This window comes from Pelobates fuscus, chromosome 12 (genome assembly GCF_036172605.1).
Source record: "Pelobates fuscus isolate aPelFus1 chromosome 12, aPelFus1.pri, whole genome shotgun sequence".
Taxonomy (NCBI): domain Eukaryota; kingdom Metazoa; phylum Chordata; class Amphibia; order Anura; family Pelobatidae; genus Pelobates; species Pelobates fuscus.
The window spans coordinates 121287895-121309323 of NC_086328.1; the positions used below are offsets into that span (position 1 = coordinate 121287895).

The window sequence follows — 21429 nt, forward strand, 5'->3', positions numbered from 1 at the left end:
ATTATTATTATTATTATAATTATTATTATAATTATTGGTTAATAAAGCTGTGGACAAATTTCCCCATAATACTTAGTGTCCGTGTGTTATTGGGTTAGGTTATGGGGGTGGTTTGTCCTGGATTCCGACTGCCCAAATGGCGACTATACACCTGTCATGGGATTCTCTGCAGTGCAAAGTTAAATACAGCCATGGAATGAGGCACCTGTGACCGGGAGGGGTGCACAAGGGCAAACCCCAAAACGTTGGCTGTGTCTTATGTACGGAATGTTGTTATGTTATTGAGATTCATTTGTAACAAGCAATATTACGACATCTGTAACAGGTATCCTGCCTGCACAGGCTTCAGTTATTTTGCTGTATACTATTCTTGTTATTAAGAGGCATGATCAAATAGAGCTGCGGGGCCTTTAATTAGTACACGTTGCCAAAGTTAATGTTTAGAGCTGGATAATGTATTTTTTTTATTACAGGAAACATCCCTCTCGATGGAAAATGGGCTGGCTACTATCCCAGAAGAATCAAATGCCCCACCTTTCTTTCCAGACTCCTTCTCTATAACATACAAAGACCTTGTACAGTTCTTTATTAATTCCAGGGCTGTCTGTATCAGAACCAAGGCACTCCCTTCCCAAAGAAACCGTAAGTGTATACACAAAGAGAACTGTGTATGATCAATATCATATCATTTTGTTTTATATAGGCATAGGTGTTTCAACATTTTTATATATATTACTAGTGACAGTAAATGTTGCATTAACCTGTTATAATTGCTAATTTATAAAGTGACAGAATATTCTGAGTGCTGTGCATTGAATCCACAACACAGACTAATACAAAAAGAATGCTAAAACAATAACGGGGGGTGGGGCGGTTGTAAATTGGGGCACTGTTATGACATGTTTTATAGGTAAGAAGCAGGATTTTGAATTGAATTCTGGAACGTATAGAGAGACAGTCAGGTGGGGCTGGTCCAAAGGGGCAGTTTATGGCTTGCCATGGTTTAACTTTTTTTTTTACGTAAAATTTGAATATCACTCCAAATCCACCCTGAGGTCCTTGTATTTCACATTTTGTAACCCTGTACTAATTCCACATATTGACGTAGGATCACCAGATGCTCCCTGTTTTACAGAACAAATATGACTCCTACATACTGTTAGACAGCACGAGACAGTGCTGCTTTGTGGTATGTGGAATTCATATTCTGCAGAGTAGCATGTGTAGGCTTTCAATATTAAGAAATTATATTTGCCTAGGAACACACTGTGGATATGACTTTTAAAGTTCTGAGTGATAGAATAAAATCATCCTCACCCCAATACAAATGAAATCAGTAAAATGTCATTGAAAAAATGGCTATTGTACATTTTTGTAGTTATTTGTTACCGTTTTCCTGTTTGTAAGTTTGTGTACCTGTATTTGTGTGGAGTCTACCTTTTTAGAAAATGTCACAAAATACTGCAGTTCCCCTATTGAGTTTGGGTTCTAGAGCTACCTCTGTGCTAATTAAGTACCCAGAGGGGAACATGTATAGCCTCAGTACATAGGTACAAATTTATAATCTAAAAAAACACACAATAAATAGACAATGGGGAACCTGAGGGGGTGGTCTGTGTATGTATTTCTGTGTGGTTGTATATTGGTGTGTCTCTCTACATATGGGTGTAATTATTTGCATTTGGGTATAAGGAAGAATCAGTGCATTAATGACTGTAAATGTACGTATTTGTCTCTGAATCCATGTTTGTATGTATGTGTATCTGTGTCTGTGCAAATGTATGTGCCCATTTTCTAAAGATAAAAACTAAAACAAATCTGGCATTGCCCCTGCCCGAAATTGGGCTGCAGATCTGCTCCTGAAAATAGGATTTTAGTTGTCTGGTAATCTGGCATGTGTGCCATGGTTTCTGCAGTGGCACACAATGCAGTACTTGCACACCCACAGTCCACTCCCAATCCGCCTTCCAAGGTTCTGCATCAATCGTTCTAGTGGAGACATGCTTTTTGGTTTTGTGATAATTTATGTCGGGAGAGGGCAATATACAGTTCTGCAAAATCTGAGTACCTATCATGGAAGTTGTATTTTATGACTATCACTGGTTTAAGCTTTAGACTAGGAGTGAAATTTGTTGGGAAAAAGGCCGGGTTCTGCCCATAGGTTAACTGAATTTATGTTCAAAGATGTACTGATTGATCTGATTAAATATCAGATTAACGATGATTAACCGTAGTTACCCAAGGGAACTAGGTACTTGTGAAAACATTCGAAAAGGGTTTGACCACTAACCCTGAGTTGGGACGGGGGCGCTCCTTTTAACATAACACATTAATTATACAATCTAGACCCCAGCACTTAGCAGAAGCGAACTATACCTTTCCTGTTTAAATACTTTCAGATTATTATTATTTACGAGGACTGCAAGAACTTCGAAAGATATATATTTTTTGGTTTGTTTTTAAATTGAGTTGTTGCATATATTGTAATACATTATCTGTTTAAGATGATTACATCTTGAGATGAGATGAGATTACCGTGGAGCTATTTGTTCGACACAAAGCTTCATTGTGCACACCCTAAAACTTGCACTTCTCAAACAATGCCTATTGAACGATTTTGTAAATCATCATCTACTTGCTCTTCACAAGGCTTTGCTTGCTATAGTGCTCTCTTTTTTTGTTGTTGTTGTTTTTTTAGATTCTTGTATTGTTTGTATTGTTTTTGAAAAGACTGTTTTACAGAAAGGGAGGTTAGTGAAATAAAAGCATTACGTCATAACATTGGTCTAAACAATTTTTGACATGGCACAATAAATACAGGTGGTGTCATCGGGTCTATCCCGTTTTTATCTGGTCTGGTGTATGTTGGGGGTCTCACGGTCATTGAGAAGGCTAGGTCAGTCTGCTGTGGCTTCCTTTTAGGGGAGAGAGGTCTGGCTGGGGCGTTGGACCTCAAGTAAGGTCGGGGACCATTTCTATAGTGCTATCTTTTAAAGAAAAACCGTCATATATGTTTTATTACTGAAAGCTTAATATTATATGGATTTTAGCTTCTTTGCATAATATTTTGTAATTAATTCATATAACATCTTTTTTTTTGTTCATCTCATTGTTTATGCTTGTTCCATGGGGCAGCAGGCCTCTCAAGCATCCCAATTTTGGCCAGACTGTGCCATTTTTGCAGCCTTGTCCAGCCGTCCCAAGTCTGTACCCTGGTGTTGCAGTCCAGGGAACTGCCCCCAACCACACTTGCTCTATGCTAAGGGCATTGAAATAGCTGTCTCTGCATGGCACACCATCTATGATTGAGAGGCAACCTACCAATATCTTCTGGTATACCAACCCCCTCATAGCTTTCCAGACGCATCTGCTCCCATTTTAACCAGCGTCTGTGATTTGACTAACCTGACCTATTTCACCCCTCCGGCCCTCCCACTGGTGTCACGGTTGTGACGGTAGTCACAGTCACTGGGGCTGGAAGACAGACACAATATGTAGGTCCCCAGATTCCTTTTGTGTTTCAGTCACCCAGTGCCCATTATTGGTGCAGGGTATGTTGAATGTATTGCTTGTCTGTGCCTCTCCCCTCCCCCTTTTCCTTGTCCTGCTGTTTCCCCAGCAGGGCGTTGTCCCAGGGACAATGCCAGATCAGTTTAACTGCCCTGTCCCTCCTCAATCTCCTATCAGCCCTTGCTATTGTCTGACCCCACTCTTCCTTGTACCATAGTACTCTATGTACCCTACTGTATGTAAATGAGGCTGTTGGGGGCTTAAAATATGTGTGCTATGTCTATTAAAGTTAGTTGTTGTTATAACCTTCACTAAGTGTCGTCTGGTGTTTGAGGAAATCTGCTGATTATTATTATTTTATTATTGATATAGCGCCAGCAAATTCCGTAGCGCTGTACAATGGGTGGGCTAACAGACACGTAATTGTAACCAGACAAATGGACGCACAGGAACAGAGGGGTTGAGGGCCTTGGTCAATGAGCTTACATGCTAGAGGGAGTGGGGTAGCTTACATGCTAGAGGGAGTGGGGTATAGTGACACAAATTAGGGGTAATGATATAGGTTGCTAAAAAAGTATTCATTCACACTTACAGCCAACGCTATGCGGTCTACTCGCATCAAGTGACCACAATATTTTTCTTTAAGTTACTACTGTAGAGACAGAACGTTACCAGTGACTCTTTATCTTAATAACTATATCACAAAGTCCAAATGCATATATGTTCCACCTGTTATCAGTTTACTTAGTTTGCTTTTTCTACAGTCTAGAGTCGGCAGAAAATGTTTGTATATAATCGCTGGATCAGGCTAACTACAACCGTACATCTTGCATACTATGAATCACAAGCACCTGAATTATCTTGTTTACTTAAATATGCTACACATAGGCAATCTTGAGCACACACCCACATAATTCCTAACCTCTCTGCTTAAATGCTAGAAAATTAGGCAGTTCATTTTCATAACGCGATTTCAGGCTAACGTAACCAAGCGTAACCTTGAAAGCGCCACTCTTGACGACACAGCAAAAGGTGTGCAATTATGCTAATATGCCTAAAGTATAAATCTTAACTAGTCAGGCACTGTTTACCTGATCTTAATCGCCGCTGAGCAGGGTAATAACATACTTTGTCTACTATTTAGTATTATGCTACCTAATACTTAAACTAAGCAAAAGGATGGTCCCCTAGGGACCTTAACACCCTTAGACAAACAACTGTAACACTCTTATATAGCATAACCTGCAGAGAAGCCTGCTTAATCTTTTATATACACATAAAGATCAGCATCATACTGTTGTATGTTGTAAAAAGTATTCATTGAGAACTTAGTAGGTTTATTTTTGATAGTTGGAGGAGAGGAGTCATGGGGGGGGGGGGGGGTGGGAGGGGATGAAAACCTGCTAACAGTTTAAATGAAATGCTTTCCTGAAGAAGTGTGTTTTCAAAGATTTTTTGAAGGAGTGGAGACTGGGTGAAAGTCTAACGGAGAAGGGAAGGGAGTTCCACAGAAAAGGTGCAGCCCTGATGAAGTCTTGGCGGCGAGCATTAGATGTGGAAGATACAGAGGATATACGTCTTTGGCAGAGCGCAGAGGCCTCAAAATTGATAAAAGGAATGGAGCATTTTAGTTATGTAGAAAGGTTAAAAAAATGTAAATCTCTTTAGTTTGGAAAAATGGCGCCTCAGAGGGGATATGATAACATTATACAAATATATTCGGGGCCAGTACAAACCATTATCTGGAAATCTATTCATAAACAGGGCTATACATAGGACACAAGGTCACACATTTAGACTTGAAGAAAGGAGATTTCATCTAAGGCAAAGAAAAGATTTTTTACAGTAAGAGCAATAAGGATTTGGAATTCTTTGCCTGAACAGGTGGTTTTGTCAGAGTCTATACAGATGTTTAAGCTGCAATTGGATAAATACTTGCAAAAACATAACGTACAGGGCTATAATTTCTAATTAGTGGGGTAATAGCTGCTTGATCCAAGGAGATATCTGACTGCTGTTTTGGGGTCAAGAAGGAATTTTTTCCTAGTTTGTTGCAAAATTGGAAGTGCTTCAGACTGGGTTTTTTGCCTTCTTTTGGATCAACAGCAAAAGCATATGTGAGGAAGGCTGAACTTGATGGACGCAAGTCTCTTTTCAGCTATGTAACTATGTAACTATGTAACAGGACATACTTGTGTATTAGGGAGGATAGGATAGGTTGGAGTAGCATTATGTAGGAACTTGTAAGCAAGCACCAGAATCTTTAAATCTTTAAATCCCTGATTTAAAGTGTGTCCAGGACTATAAACACAGTAGCCTGGTCGAGGGGGGAAAAGGCCCCCAGTGATACCAGTCAAGCCTCGGCGACTGGGTCGGAAGTGCTCCAGGGTCCCTGATAGCTACGATGAAGCAGACTTGGCGGAGGTACCTGGTCGGAGTACTGGAGCTCCGTCACAACGGTTCTCTCAGAAACACCCCTTATATGCAATGACCATACACAAATGAGGGTCTGAATCAGCCCCAGAGTGCATGATGTCATCATGTCACGATTGGTGAACACCCACTAAACCGGCATAGCTTATGATGAAATAACCTGAATTTTCCACTGCTTCCTGTGGTTCAACAGATTTAACTTTGTGAAACTGCGCTGGATGTCCTCACGCTGTGCATAAGGATGTCCAGCATTTTGCAAGTCCCCATAGACAAGCATTAAGTCATTGCTTTGCTAAGGGAAAGGCCTAACGTGTGCATGGCAATTGTCGCGCATGTGAATTAGGTTCCTACTCGATATAAAATCGGATGTGGCGGAGCCAGCACGTAGGGACCTTTGCGCAAGAGTGGGTAAGTATTTAAAGGGTTTTTAACCATTTAACTGCGGCAGAAGGTGAGGGCCACGGAGGCTGATTGCCACTTTAGTGTTAGGAATACACATTTGTATTCCCAACACTATAGTCTTTTTTTTTTTTTTAATTCTTTATTTTTGGTGCGTGCTGCATAATGCAGACCATTTGTGGTTGCCACTTCCATGTGGTCAAATAGTCAAAGTTATACAATTAACATGGCATTCAATACTTTGCACATTTTGTTTTGGTTGGGCTGTGTGGTTATAACGGGGGTGACCTATGTGTTTGTAGTGTATCCCCATAGTGAGTGTGTCTCCGTTGGGAGTTCCGAGTGGAGCTTGTCTGTGGGTATGCCCGCTACATTTGTTTGTGGTGTGTCATGGAGATGTTGCTCCTTCCTGACGCTCTACGTGTCTACTGCAGTGGTCTCCTATGTGGGGAGCAAGTAATGAGTCGAACGACTTAGGCTATGGTTGTGTGGGGTTATTGGTCTCCATTGGAGGTGTGACCCTTGCCTCAAAGGTCGGCGTGTAAGTGGTGACCCGTGTGTGCCCCGGTGATTTCTATCCCTGTAACCTAGGGAAGGGGGGGGGGGGGGGGGGAGGGTGCATTAAAGTGCATCCCGTCAGGTTTACCAAACCCATGTGTCTGGGTTCCGGGTCAGTGGAGGCTCTGACGCCCTACTGCGGTTGTATAAGTGGAGCGTGTCAGCAGGCGTAAACATAAAAGAACTGAGGAAAATTAAACGGTCAAATGAACATTGGTATAATAAAATGAGTTCAACTGATAAGTCCCAGCAGCCTTGGCTTGCAACAATAAACAGTGCGTGATGTTCTTGGGGCTCTGCGATTGTCAGCGCCTCTTCAGGTAGTGGGTCCCTGCTTCCTTCTCGGCGCTAGCGTAGATGACTTGGCATCCGGTCCGGGGTGAGGGTGAGATGTTCCCGGTGCTGGAGTTCCAGTAGCGGGTAAGCCCAGCGCTGTCAGCAGGGCTGGTGCGTCTGTAGGGGCCGTAGCTTTGAAAGATTGTCCGTCCTTAGTGACCCATAGGGTGTTTTGGGTTGCCCACCTGTATGTCAGGTTTTCCCCTTGTAATGCCCTTGTGAGGGGTTGCATGCTCTTGCGCCATATTAAGGTAGCCCTGCTCAAGTCCTGAAAGAAGGAGATATGGCTGTTTTCAAAGTCATATGGGGATTTCCCCTTAAGCGCTGCAGTTAGGCCTAGTTTGTCGGCAACATTTTGGCACCTGAGGATGATGTCTCTTGGTGCTGTGGCTGGGGCTTTAGGGGACTTAGCTATCCTATACACCCCATCAAACGTAAAGTACTTAGCTTGTTTCGCCGGTAGAAGGGATGCCACCAGCCGTCTCACGAAGTGCGGCAGTTCTTCCAGGGGTATGTTTTCTGGGACTCCCCTAATCTTTATATTTTTCCTCCTGCCTCTATCGTCTAGAGTGTTTACTTGTCTATTTGTTTCAGTCTGGGCTGTTTGTATTTGGAGTACCTTGTCTCTTAGTGCCTGGAAGTCCTGTTGCAGGGCCAGTACGTCTGCTGCTGTGGCTTGGGAGCGTGCTGCAACCGTTTGTACCTCTGTGGTTAGTGTCGCCAGGTCTGCTTTCCACATCGCTTTGAGGTTGGATTGGAGGCCTGTGAGCATCTCCTGTATGTCCTGCTTAGTGGCAGGAGCCAGTGGCCCCGAAGTGCTGGCAGTCACTTGGGTGGTCTGGAGTGGGCTTTGGGGTGAATTCCCGCTCTCCGGTTGCTGGGATGTCGAGTCTCTCTCGAGAGAGAGGATTCTCTGGAGTCTCTTGCTGGTGGCTGAGACGTCCACATCTGGTCCAATTCGCGCTGCGTTTTCGCGGCATTCGCGGGTGTCCTTTGGGACTTTCTCTCCATTTCACTGCCCGGGAGGTAGAGTGGCAGCAGGTTTGTGAAGTCCAGGTCTCCCCAGTATTCTCCCGCGGACACTTGCGGCCGGCCGTCTGCGCGGTAGGCCTTAGAGCCTCGGTTGCGGTATTTTCTGCCCGGGGCCAGAAAGAAAGGCATCGACCGAGTCCGGACGGTGCCCTGAGTATTATGCCACCTTCAGGTACGATGTGGCTGGCGAGATGTCGCTGATATTTGCCGATTTGATTTGGGCACACAGGAGTTGCCACTATAGTCTTTTTTTAAAGCTTGAAGTAACAATATTTAACTTGCTTAAAAGGGCACTCAAAAACTATAACCACTGCATCTCATTGTAGGGTTAAGATGAAAAATTATCTGTGGGCTTTGTCCTCCATATTTGTGGCAAACCATTTTGGAGCAGACTGATAGATCTGCCAAGTTTAGCAGAGCTGCGATAGAGAGAGGGGTGTATCAAGGCACGGCCAGAATATAGGAGAACGCATGATACAGTTGGCATCATTGGAGATGTGAATGTCTGTATGCAGCGGGATGAGAGGCTTCTAGTATGGTAGCCAAGAATACCGAGTACTGAAACGGAAACAAAATGGCAACATTTGGGCTAAAAATTGCCAAACTGTAACTAAAGCAGACTTGGAATTTGTATTTTTCAAATCAGCTATTTTTTCCAACGTTTAACGCTTCAGTTTTCAATTTAGTGCAAATCTTTATTGCATGAATAAAGCCCACAGTGATTTTGAGAACCTGACTTTTTATTTATTCTAAGCAAACAAAAACCAAAAGACTTTTTTTTTTTAAATTATTGCCGTATGATAAAGTGCATCTTATCTTTGTGTTATCTTTTTATTTAATTTTCAGAGTTACTGCCTTATAAAAGTGCCCAAGCTGGCATAAAATATTTTTTAATTACCGGTATTATTTTTTTTTTATAAGATCCAAAACCATGTTAGTAGTGCAAATCCATTCAGTAAGATGCCCTTCACAAAGCCATGTTTTCAGCTTGAATCAAAAGGTTTGGGGCACAACAATAATAAAATAAAATGGAACAATAATGCTATTTTCATTTTTCACATTTTTTAAGTAACTAGTTGAACTGAGGAACTTAAAGCAACACTCCAAGCACCAAAACCGGCTTAAGTGGTTATGGTGTCAAAAATGCACCTGCGTCCCTGCCCAATCAACAATTGAATGCCTTACATGGGGTCTGCCAGCCACCGCTCTCCAGCCCCACTCCCATCTCCCAAAAGTCGTAAAATACCCCAGCAAGAGCATTCGTTAGCTCTCATGAACTACGCCCTGCAATGCAGGAATTAATTCCTTTGATGAGTAACTGCAATGCAGGGCTTAGATCATTGGCTGAGGACTGCAACGCAGGTCTTAGCTCATAGGCAGAACTATACGCTCTAGGGAGATGGTACTGGAGACAGGGAACGTGTCTGGCAAAGTCCAGTTGATCTGTCAAACTGTTAAAAAACTAAAACAGTTTGAGTCCCTATAATAGTGGGCGCCAGGGAACTCCTGAGTCCTGACACCATAGCCACTAAGGCGAATTGTAGTGGTTATGGTGCGTGTAGTTTTATTTTAATTTCTGTTGTAAACAGAAATCCATTGGAGTTTATTCATAAGACAGAAACAGGGTTATTCACTGAACTCTAAATTAGCAAACTAATATCTGAATTGCAAAATTCAAATATAAATAGCCAAGGGATTTTAATTCACTACAACTTGAGTTTAAATTAAAAAAAAATACTTGGGTTGTAATTACACTATTAAAAAGTATTAATTGCACTATTGAAAAGTATAAAAAGTATTATTATTTGAATTCACTACAATTTAAAGCTTAATGAATAGGTTGTGATTACACTGTTAACAATAATAATGTTGTTGTTTTTTTATTGTTGTTTTTAACATTGTGCCTGGTAGCAGCAGGTGTAGCATAATTGAGCCTAGTCTACTGTGGGTGCATTGAAGAAGGAGCTGGGTCTAAAAGTGGCCAGAAATTCGATTCCCATATTATTTTTAGAACTACAACTCCCTTGATGCTTTGTCGGTCAGACTGCCTCTATCAAACGCCTCCCACCCAAAGCATCATGATAATTGGCACACTGTCCCTTTAACCACCCCCATGCGAGCTGTGTAGGCTCAGAGTGCGCATGTTACAGTGGGTGGAATTAGAGGATACAGTATCCAGAGTGGCAGAGCTTATTGTTTACACACCGTTAGAAAGGAGTCACATTGAGAGCTCTGTGAGTATCCAAGGAATGTGGGGATTGGATGTGACTGTGTGTGTGTTCACTAAAATAAACTGTGATCAGTGGGGATATGCTGGAATCAGGAGGGGTAATGTGTTTATAGAGAGCAGTGAGGAGTTTATTGACAGTATCCCGAGGGGTAATGTGTTTATAGATAGCAGTGAGGAGTATATTGGCAGTATCAAGAGGGGTAATGTGTTTATAGAGAGCAGTGAGGAGGATATTGGCAGTATCCGGAGGGGTAATGTGTTTATACTGAATTAGTATATAGAGAGCAGTGAGGAGTATATTGGCAGTGTCAGGATGGGTAATGTGTTTATACTGAATTAGTATATAGAGAGCAGTGAGGAGTATATTGGCAGTATCAAGAGGGGTAATGTGTTTATACTGAATTAGTATATAGAGAGCAGTGAGGAGTATATTGGCAGTATCAGGAAGGGTAATGTGTTTATACTGAATTAGTATATAGAGAGCAGTGAGGAGTATATTGGCAGTATCAGGAGGGGTAATGTGTTTATACTGAATTAATATATAGAGAGCAGCGAGGAGTATATTGGCAGTATCAGGAGGGGTAATGTGTTTATACTGAATTAGTATATAGAGAGCAGTGAGGAGTATATTGGCAGTATCAGGAGGGGTAATGTGTTTATACTGAATTAGTATATAGAGAGCAGTGAGGAGTATATTGGCAGTGTCAGGATGGGTAATGTGTTTATACTGAATTAGTATATATAGAGCAGTGAGGAGTATATTGACAGTATCCGGAGGGGTAATGTGTTTATAGAGAGCAGTGAGGAGTATATTGACAGTATCCGGAGGGGTAATGTGTTTATAGAGAGCAGTGAGGAGTATATTGACAGTATCCGGAGGGGTAATGTGTTTATAAAGAGCAGTGAGGAGGATATTGGCAGTATCAAGAGGGGTAATGTGTTTATACTGAATTAGTATATAGAGAGCAGTGAGGAGGATATTGACAGTATCCGGAGGGGTAATGTGTTTATACTGAATTAGTATATAGAGAGCAGTGAGGAGTATATTGGCAGTGTCAGGATGGGTAATGTGTTTATACTGAATTAGTATATATAGAGCAGTGAGGAGTATATTGACAGTATCCGGAGGGGTAATGTGTTTATAGAGAGCAGTGAGGAGTATATTGACAGTATCCGGAGGGGTAATGTGTTTATAGAGAGCAGTGAGGAGTATATTGACAGTATCCGGAGGGGTAATGTGTTTATAAAGAGCAGTGAGGAGGATATTGGCAGTATCAAGAGGGGTAATGTGTTTATACTGAATTAGTATATAGAGAGCAGTGAGGAGGATATTGACAGTATCCGGAGGGGTAATGTGTTTATACTGAATTAGTATATAGAGAGCAGTGAGGAGTATATTGGCAGTGTCAGGATGGGTAATGTGTTTATACTGAATTAGTATATATATAGAGCAGTGAGGAGTATATTGACAGTATCCGGAGGGGTAATGTGTTTATAGAGAGCAGTGAGGAGTATATTGACAGTATCCGGAGGGGTAATGTGTTTATAAAGAGCAGTGAGGAGGATATTGGCAGTATCCGGAGGGGTAATGTGTTTATAGAGAGCAGTGAGGAGGATATTGGCAGTATCAAGAGGGGTAATGTGTTTATACTGAATTAGTATATAGAGAGCAGTGAGGAGGATATTGACAGTATCCGGAGGGGTAATGTGTTTATACTGAATTAGTATATAGAGAGCAGTGAGGAGTATATTGGCAGTGTCAGGATGGGTAATGTGTTTATACTGAATTAGTATATATAGAGCAGTGAGGAGTATATTGACAGTATCCGGAGGGGTAATGTGTTTATAGAGAGCAGTGAGGAGTATATTGACAGTATCCGGAGGGGTAATGTGTTTATAGAGAGCAGTGAGGAGTATATTGACAGTATCCGGAGGGGTAATGTGTTCATAGAGAGCAGTGAGGAGTATATTGACAGTATCCGGAGGGGTAATGTGTTTATACTGAATTAGTATATAGAGAGCAGTGAGGAGTATGTTGGCAGTGTCAGGAGGGGTAATGTGTTTATACTGAATTAATATATAGAGAGCAGTGAGGAGTATATTGGCAGTGTCAGGATGGGTAATGTGTTTATACTGAATTAGTATATAGAGAGCAGCGAGGAGTATATTGGCAGTATCAGGAGGGGTAATGTGTTTATACTGAATTAGTATATAGAGAGCAGTGAGGAGTATATTGGCAGTATCAGGAGGGGTAATGTGTTTATACTGAATTAATATATACAGGGAGTGCATAATTATTAGGCAAATTAGTATTTTGACCACATCATCCTCTTTATGCATGTTGTCTTACTCCAAGCTGTATAGGCTCGAAAGCCTACTACCAATTAAGCATATTAGGTGATGTGCATCTCTGTAATGAGAAGGGGTGTGGTCTAATGACAATTAACACCCTATATCAGGTGTGCATAATTATTAGGCAACTTCCTTTCCTTTGGCAAAATGGGTCAAAAGAAGGACTTGACAGGCTCAGAAAAGTCAAAAATAGTGAGATATTTTGCAGAGGGATGACTCTTAAAATTGCAAAGCTTCTGAAGCATGATCATCGAACAATCAAACGTTTCATTCAAAATAGTCAACAGGGTCGCAAGAAGCATGTGGAGAAACCAAGGTGCAAAATAACTGCCCATGAACTGAGAAAAGTCAAGCGTGCAGCTGCCAAGATGCCACTTGCCACCAGTTTGGCCATGTTTCAGAGCTGCAACATCACTGGAGTGCCCAAAAGCACAAGGTGTGCAATACTCAGAGACATGGCCAAGGTAAGAGAGGCTGAAAAGACGACCACCACTGAACAAGACACACAAGCTGAAACGTCAAGACTGGGCCAAGAAATATCTCAAGACTGATTTTTCTAAGGTTTTATGGACTGATGAAATGAGAGTGAGTCTTGATGGGCCAGATGGATGGATTGGTAAAGGGCAGAGAGCTCCAGTCCCACTCAGACGCCAGCAAGGTGGAGGTGGAGTACTGGTTTAGGCTGGTATCATCAAAGATGAGCTTGTGGGGCCTTTTTCGGGTTGAGGATGGAGTCAAGCTCAACTCCCAGTCCTACTGCCAGTTTCTGGAAGACACCTTCTTCAAGCAGTGGTACAGGAAGAAGTCTGCATCCTTCAAGAAAACATGATTTTCATGCAGGACAATGCTCCATCACACGCGTCCAAGTACTCCACAGCGTGGCTGGCAAGAAAGGGTATAAAAGAAGAAAATCTAATGACATGGCCTCCTTGTTCACCTGATCTGAACCCCATTGAGAACCTGTGGCCCATCATCAAATGTGAGATTTACAAGGAGGGAAAACAGTACACCTCTCTGAACAGTGTCTGGGAGGCTGTGGTTGCTGCTGCACGCAATGTTGATGGTGAACAGATCAAAACACTGACAGAATCCATGGATGGCAGGCTTTTGAGTGTCCTTGCAAAGAAAGGTGGCTATATTGGTCACTGATTTGTTGTTGTTATGTTTTTGAATGTCAGAAATGTATATTTGTGAATGTTGAGATGTTATATTGGTTTCACTGGTAAAAATAAATAATTGAAATGGGTATATATTTGTTTTTTGTTAGGTTGCCTAATAATTATGCACAGTAATACTCACCTGCACACACAGATATCCCCCTAAAATAGCTATAACTAAAAACAAACTAAAAACTACTTCCAACATTTAGCTTTTTAGCCCACGCAAACATTTTACGCTTCTCATTATCGTTTTCCATACCGAACCCGTACTGGGTTAATGTGGTCGGGCTGCATTATTTAATTGATTTACTATTGAAACCATCAATCTTTGCTTCATTTTATGTAGGATTTACCACCTCCCCCCCCCCCCCACCCCTCTATTTCTTTTATTATTTCTTTTCTTTCTTTTTTTTTTTAGAAAGTGTAACACTTTATTGAGACGTGTGCTTTTATTATCTATGTTGACTTGTCTTGTCTTATCTATCTATTATCTCTATGTTAACTTGTCTTTTTACTAAATGAGTACATTGAACTGTTGGCTTCTACAGTTTATCTGATCACATCAGTACTATCCTTTCCTGTTATCAAGGGCCTGACTACCAACCAAATAGTAGCATGTAGCTGGTGCGTCTCTAAGGAATGCTGTAAACTCAGCCTCTAACCCTACAAAACCACATCTATTTTTTGCAAGTATCTCTATTCATTGGAGAATACCAGGCTGAGCGTTTTGAATTCCATTTGACTGGACGTATGGGGTGTTTCCAGAGTTAGTCTCCTCGGCGGCCTGCAGATGTATTTGAGGTGGAGGAAGCAGCCTACCCTCAGCCCTTAATCCGCTCCAAAATGTCTTTGGTCCTGTTCTTTTTGGACTGGTGGAAGATATCCCGGTCACCACTGGTGGGCAGATCAGGACCTCACTAGGAGATATCTGCAGCCCAGCGAAGTTCGCTGATTGAGGCTGATTGAAATACTATTCAAGATGAGCACTGATCTGGGGTCTGCTTTACAACATTCCTCCACGATAATAACCTCCCACCTCCACCCACTTACTCAAGTCTTTGATCGGTTATGCTCACAATTTTGGGCTACGCTACACCAGCGAGCGGTTGGTCCTGCATCTACGCTCCACGCCAGATGTTTCACGACTTCACCTCCATTACGACACCACGGAGCAAAGGCTACACCAAATGTGCCCAGAAAAGCACAATGAGAGGTGAGACAGGAGAAGAAACCGAGGTTAATGGCGAAATATCAGTTCCCAACTTCGCCAACACTCACCTGGGCCAAGCCCCCAAACAGAGCTCACACCTTCAGGATGGTGGCATTCAGTGGGAAGATCCTGATCTGGACATCGGACGTTGCTGCATCGTCCTAGTTCTTGTGGCTCTTTATTTTTTTATTTTTTTATTTGAGCCACAAAGCTTGTTTATGGTAACTAAGTGGTATGTTCGTTTTGTTTATTTTTTATTTTACAAGGATATGATACTTTCTGTTCAGTTATAGCTATATAATCTGCAATCCATGGTAATAAAATTACGCATCTACTTTTGATCTCATATACCTCCTTTCTAATCTTTACGAACACTCTTATTTCTCTGATAAAATAAGGCGACAATATTGTCTGCAAAACATGTTATAATCACGCAACCAATGCTGACACGTCCGTTACAATGTCTACTTGCCTCTATTTGCCTCAATAAAAACTCAACCCCTTAAATACAGAGCTTCAGAAGCTTGTCTTGCGCTTAAGGACAAAGGCCATTTCTGCATTTTTCTGCTGTTTGTATTCAAACGCAATTTGCATCTCTGTCATTTATTGCACCAACACATATTATACATCGTTTTTTAGAGGGCAAACAGGGCTTTAATTTGATGCCACATATACATAGGTACACTCTCTCATTAATTATATAAAAATGCCAAAAAACAAAACCAAACATTTTGTCACAGTCTTGGCAATAATAGCGTGTGCATAATATGTCCAGCTTAGAAAAAGTAATTCAAAATAAATTAATTTATGTGTCTTGATTTATAGAGTACATAATATGTCTAGGATTTCAGCTTATTATTTTTTTTTTAAAGTCTTTATTTGTGTGTTGACCTAGAATTAAACCATCAGTACAGTGTACCAGAGCTTGCGCAGAAGCCGTATTTAGTACTTTTTGCTTAAAATTTCTTGATACAGTGCAGTGTCTTTTTTTGCAGTCAACATTTTGTATTGTTACATATAGTATAAACAATAATCAATCAACAAAGAATAAAGTAGCATGTTATATAATTAAATATTTTGGCTCTATGCGTTTAGAGGTGTATTCGTTTTGCTCTTGCAGATGTGAGTGGTTAGGTCTCGTTATATGGGAGGGCACCATTGTTTGTGTGTTTGTATACCCTTTGACTCTCCAGTTTAGGTGTCATATTTTTTCCCACAACTCCCATGTCTTACTAAAGCTGGAGGTGGTGTTAAGCACATGCGCTGTGAGTTTGGAATTTCAGCTTATTTAAAAAAAAAAAAAAAACATTTTAACATTTTTATTTTTGCAATGCAAATAAACGTTACAGGCAGGCTCGAGGTGCCCCAAAGGCAGTCCTCAGGCGTTTCTTCTTGCTTAACATGTGGGACATCATATTATCTGGCACAATTTTATATTTTAAACAAGTTAGATCAGTGTGGTGTCAGCAGTAGAGGCAGGATAAGTATAAGTATACAACTAGGTTTCAGCTTACCGTATTTTGAAAGCTACAGGTCACAAAATACAAGGACTAAAATAAAATCTAAATTTGCAACAATTTTAGAAGTTGGTATATTTGTCTTGTAGGTTTAGTAGCCATCACAGAAAAAAAAATTGTCACACAAAAGTATATATTTATATAAAGTAGACATCACAGCCTTTTTACCTAAGGTTAGTCTGACACTTTTTACGTAGCCATTCCATCGCCAATCTCTGCTAAATATTGGAGTAAAATTGTGTTTTCTTTATTTTGGCATACACACATATAACAAGGTTTTTGTGTATTTCGTAAACTTAGTGTGTGCTATCCCTGTACAGAACCCCATATTGTGTTCAGCTACATCTGCTGAGTATAACGATACCCCCATTGTATGCCTTTGGCACTATTCTGTGAAGCTACTATGCCGCATAGGAGCCAAGGCAATTTCAGTTTCTATAGTTAGAATTTTCGTAGATGGATTTGACGGGCCTATGTCTCATTTTAGAGTACTCTAGCAGTGTGACGGTTCAAATAACCCCACAAAAGACTTTCATTTGATAAAGCAGACACCCCAGGGTATCTTATATGGTGTATATTGTGCCTTAACTTGTCACCATTTGTTCACCAATTTATGTCAATGTTTTTGGCAGGGCCGGACTGGGAAACAAATTCGGCCCGGGCGTTTTTATCACAGTGGCCCACTAAGAAGGGTGTGGTTGCAGAGGTGGTGTGTTTTGTCATCACTAATGAAAAACACGCCCCCTCTCAAAGTGAGCATGTTGGTTCAATGCTCTTCCAGGGCAGACCATGCACAGAGCTCTGCTGAAGAGCTCTAGCATAAGAAAAAGGCCCTGTATTTGTTCTGCACAGTGCAAGAAAATTGAATAACATGCTTGCGCCGTGTGTCCTTGCAACTTGTCTCTGGTGTCTCTATAAATGGATACCAGGAGACAAAAATGCCAGGAAAGCGTATTGTGCATGTGTTTGGAGCCTGCTTGTGGGATTGCGTGTGTGTGGAGTGAGCTGATTGTGGTGTGGTATTGTGTAATAAGGTCGGTTTTAGTCATGTTGTGTTTGTGGTGTAATGTGATGCATATGTGGCTAGAGACTGTAGGGACTGTGTATTGGGGATGTAGCGTGTGTGTGTATAGGTGATGTAGTGTTTGTAGAAAGTGTGTTTAGGGAATGTAGTATGTGTTTGCTTACAAGGAATCTAGTGCGTGTGTGTGTATAGGGGATCCAGAGTGTGTATGTTAGGAGTGCGGTGTGTGTGTGTGTGTATATTTATATATATATATATATATATATATATATATATATATGTGTGTGTATATATGTATGTATGTGTGTGTGTATGTATGTGTGTATATGTGTGTGTATATATGTGTGTATATATGTGTGTGTGTGTGTGTGTGTGTGTGTGTATATATATATATATGTGTGTGTGTGTGTGTGTGTGTGTGTGTGTATGTATATATATATCTAATGTGTGTTTGTAGGACCCAGAATGTGTATAGGAGATCTAGTGAGTGTGTGTATATTGCGGATTCAGAGTGTATATAGGGATCTAGTGCAGGGACGTTTTAGCCGCGAGGCAAACAATGCATTTGCCTTGGGCGGCATTTTCCAGGGGGCAGCACAAAACCAGGATACACCACTGATCTAGTGTGTGTATGTGTGTAGATGATCCAGAGTTGGGTAAGGGATCTAGTGTGTGTCTGGAATGTAATGTGTTTAGGGGTGCAGTGTGTGTGTGTGTGTGTGTGTGTGTGTGTGTGTGTTTGTGAGGGGTGATATATATAATATGTGTTGGGAGAGGTGTGTGTGTGTGAGGGTGCTGAGTGTGATGTGATGATTAATAATAAGTTAATCCCTGGGGGGTGAGAAAAAAAAAAACAGATCACAGTATAATACGGCAGCGTGATCGGGTGCTCCCGGTCTGCCTCTAATACAGAGGCAGACTGGAGCACCGTTAACCTGCGATCGTGGCGATCTGGGTTTAACTTTACCGCATGACGGACCTGGTCTGTCATCCGGCGTTAACCGTTTCCCCGCCATGACGGACCTGGTACGTCATCCGGCGGGAAGGGGTTAAATAATAAAACTTACAAATCTTTTATGAATAAATTAAACAAAAATAAACGTGTAAAAAATACTGGGATGTGACTGATTACCTTTAATTTGCTTTCTGATTTACACTGTAAGCAACTGCTGTAAGGTGTGTATAATTCTGTTGTAAGGGCTCTTTTTATAGCCAAATGATTCAGAGCAATTCACAACTGTTATCTGGTTTTATAGCCAAACCCTTAAATTAATTATTCTATGTTACAGCATTTTCTGACATCGATGTCGCATTAGCATTTTGTAGAGGTTATGGTACAAGGAGTCTTTGAACAGTATGACAAATAAGGAGCCTCTCCTGGGCACCCGTAGCCTACCACCCTAAGCCTACAATGAATTGTGGTTATAATACTTGGCAAATGTCATTAGTTTCTTGTGATGTTTCAGTCATTTTTTAAATAAAATTATTGTATGTTTTCAAATGTGTTTTTTATACTTGTATCAAATAAGCAACAGGTAATGGTTGTATTCCGGACTATGTAAAAATAAGCGTCATATTGATTTTTTTTTTTTTTTTTTTTAAAAAGGGACACTATGTCACCAAAACAGCTTTTAGCTTAATGAAGCAGTTTTGGTGTATAGATCATACCTCTGAAGTCTACCTGCTCAATTCTTGGCCACTTTGGAGTAAAATCATGAGACTACAGGGGCATGATCTATACACCAAAAAATGTTGTGTTCTGTGATTATAGTGTCCCTTTAAACAACTTTGTGAAGTGCTGTTTTAATAAAAACGGCTAAGAATCACTTTGCAATGTCACTACTTTTTTTTTTTTTTTTTTTTCTCCTGACCCATCTGGAGGTATTTTGGCTATATCTTATTCTTGGCTCCTCTACCAGAAGCATGGGAGTCTGATGTCTGAAGCCACTCGCTGAGTGCTCTCATCACAACTACTACCTTTTTATTTGCTACATTGTTTCCTCCTCTTCCTCCTCAGTCCTTGGTATGTTTTCCATTTTTTTATTTTCCTCCTTCCTGATATTATAGTCACTTGGTATTGCCACATCCACCACCATTGCAGTCTTCTGTTCCTTGTCTACCACTACGATGTCAGGTTGGTTGGCCACTACTTGCTTTGTTTTCTGGATATGGAAGTCCAGGGCTGCCATCAGAAATTTTGGGGCCCCTGACAAAGCACAAGGTCTGGGCCCCCCCCCACCCGACCCCTCCCTCCCGGGCCCGCCCACGCCCTACCTAGTCCGCTGACAATGATGCGGGACTGAATGTGGTGTGTATAGTGTAAGTGAATTAGAATGTGTGTAATGGATGTAGTGTTTGTGTGTATTAGATACTGTTTGTGCAGTGAATGCAGAGTGTGTTAGTGTAGCAGATGCAGTGTGTATAGTGAACGCAGAGTGTGTTTGAGTAGTGGATGTAGTGTGTGTACAGTGATGTAGTGTGTGTTTGTGTAGTGGATGTAGTGTTTGTATGTACTAGATGAAATGTGTTTAGTGGATGCAGTGTCTGTAGTTGATGTAGTGTGTGTATTAGACGCAGTGTCTGTGTATAGTGAATGCAGAGTGTTTCAATTTGTGGTGGATGTAGTGTGTGTACTGTGAATACAGGATGTTTGTGTAGTGGATGCTGTGTGTACAGTTAATGCAGAGTGTGTGTCGTATAGTGAATCCAGAGTGTGTGCATAGTTTAGTGAATGCAGAGTGTGTGCATAGTTTAGTGAATGCAGAGTGTGTGTTAGTGTGTAATGAATGCAGAGTGTGTGTTAGTGTGTAGTGAATGCAGAGTGTGTCAGTGTAATGAATGTAGTGTGTGTGTGTTAGTGCAGCGAATGCAGAGTGTTTGTAAATGTGTAGTGAATGCAGAGTGTGTGTTAATGTGTAGTGAATGCAGAGGGTGTGTTAGTGTGTAGCGGATGCAGAGTGTGTGTTAGTGTAGTGAATGCAGAGTGTTAATGTGTAGTGAATGCAGAGAGTGTTTGAGTAGTGGATGTAGTGTGTGTACAGTGATGTAGTGTGTGTTTGTGTAGTGGATGTAGTGTTTGTATGAACTAGATGAAATGTGTTTAGTGGATGCAGTGTATGTAGTGGATGTAGTGTGTGTATTAGACACAGTGTCTGTGTATAGTGAATGCAGAGTGTTTCAATTTGTGGTGGATGTAGTGTGTGTACTGGGAATACAGGATGTTTGTGTAGTGGATGCTGTGTGTACAGTTAATGCAGAGTGTGTGCATAGTTTAGTGAATGCAGAGTGTGTGTTAGTGTGTAATAAATGCAGAGTGTGTGTTAGGGTGTAGTGAATGCAGAGTGTGTCAGTGTAATGAATGTAGTGTGTGTGTAAATGTGTAGTGAATGCAGAGTGTGTGTTAATGTGTAGTGAATGCAGAGAGTGTCTTAGTGTAGTGAATGCAGAGAGTGTGTTAGTGTAGTGAATGCAGAGAGTGTGTTAGTGTAGTGAATGCAGAGTGTGTTAGTGTAGTGAATGCAGAGTGTGTTAGTGTAGTGAATGCAGAGAGTGTGTTAATGTGTAGTGAATGCAGAGAGTGTGTTAATGTGTAGTGAATGCAGAGAGTCTTAGTGTAGTGAATGCAGAGAGTGTGTTAGTGTAGTGAATGCAGAGAGTGTGTTAGTGTA

General features: G+C 41.2%; 1 protein-coding gene across 2 annotated transcripts in view; it reads left to right on the forward strand.

Moving 5' to 3' along the window:
- Positions 1-547: 547 nt before the first annotated feature.
- LOC134579427 (CD59A glycoprotein-like) overlaps positions 548-21429 on the forward strand; it is a 32414-nt gene continuing 11532 nt past the window's right edge. Inside the window, exon 1 of one of the 2 annotated variants that reach the window (XM_063438720.1) lies at positions 548-642. The gene's annotated coding sequence lies outside the window, so the exon portion shown is untranslated. Of the gene's footprint in view, positions 643-10406; positions 10503-21429 lie in introns of those variants that run through there. The other variant, XM_063438719.1, reaches the window with a different exon arrangement.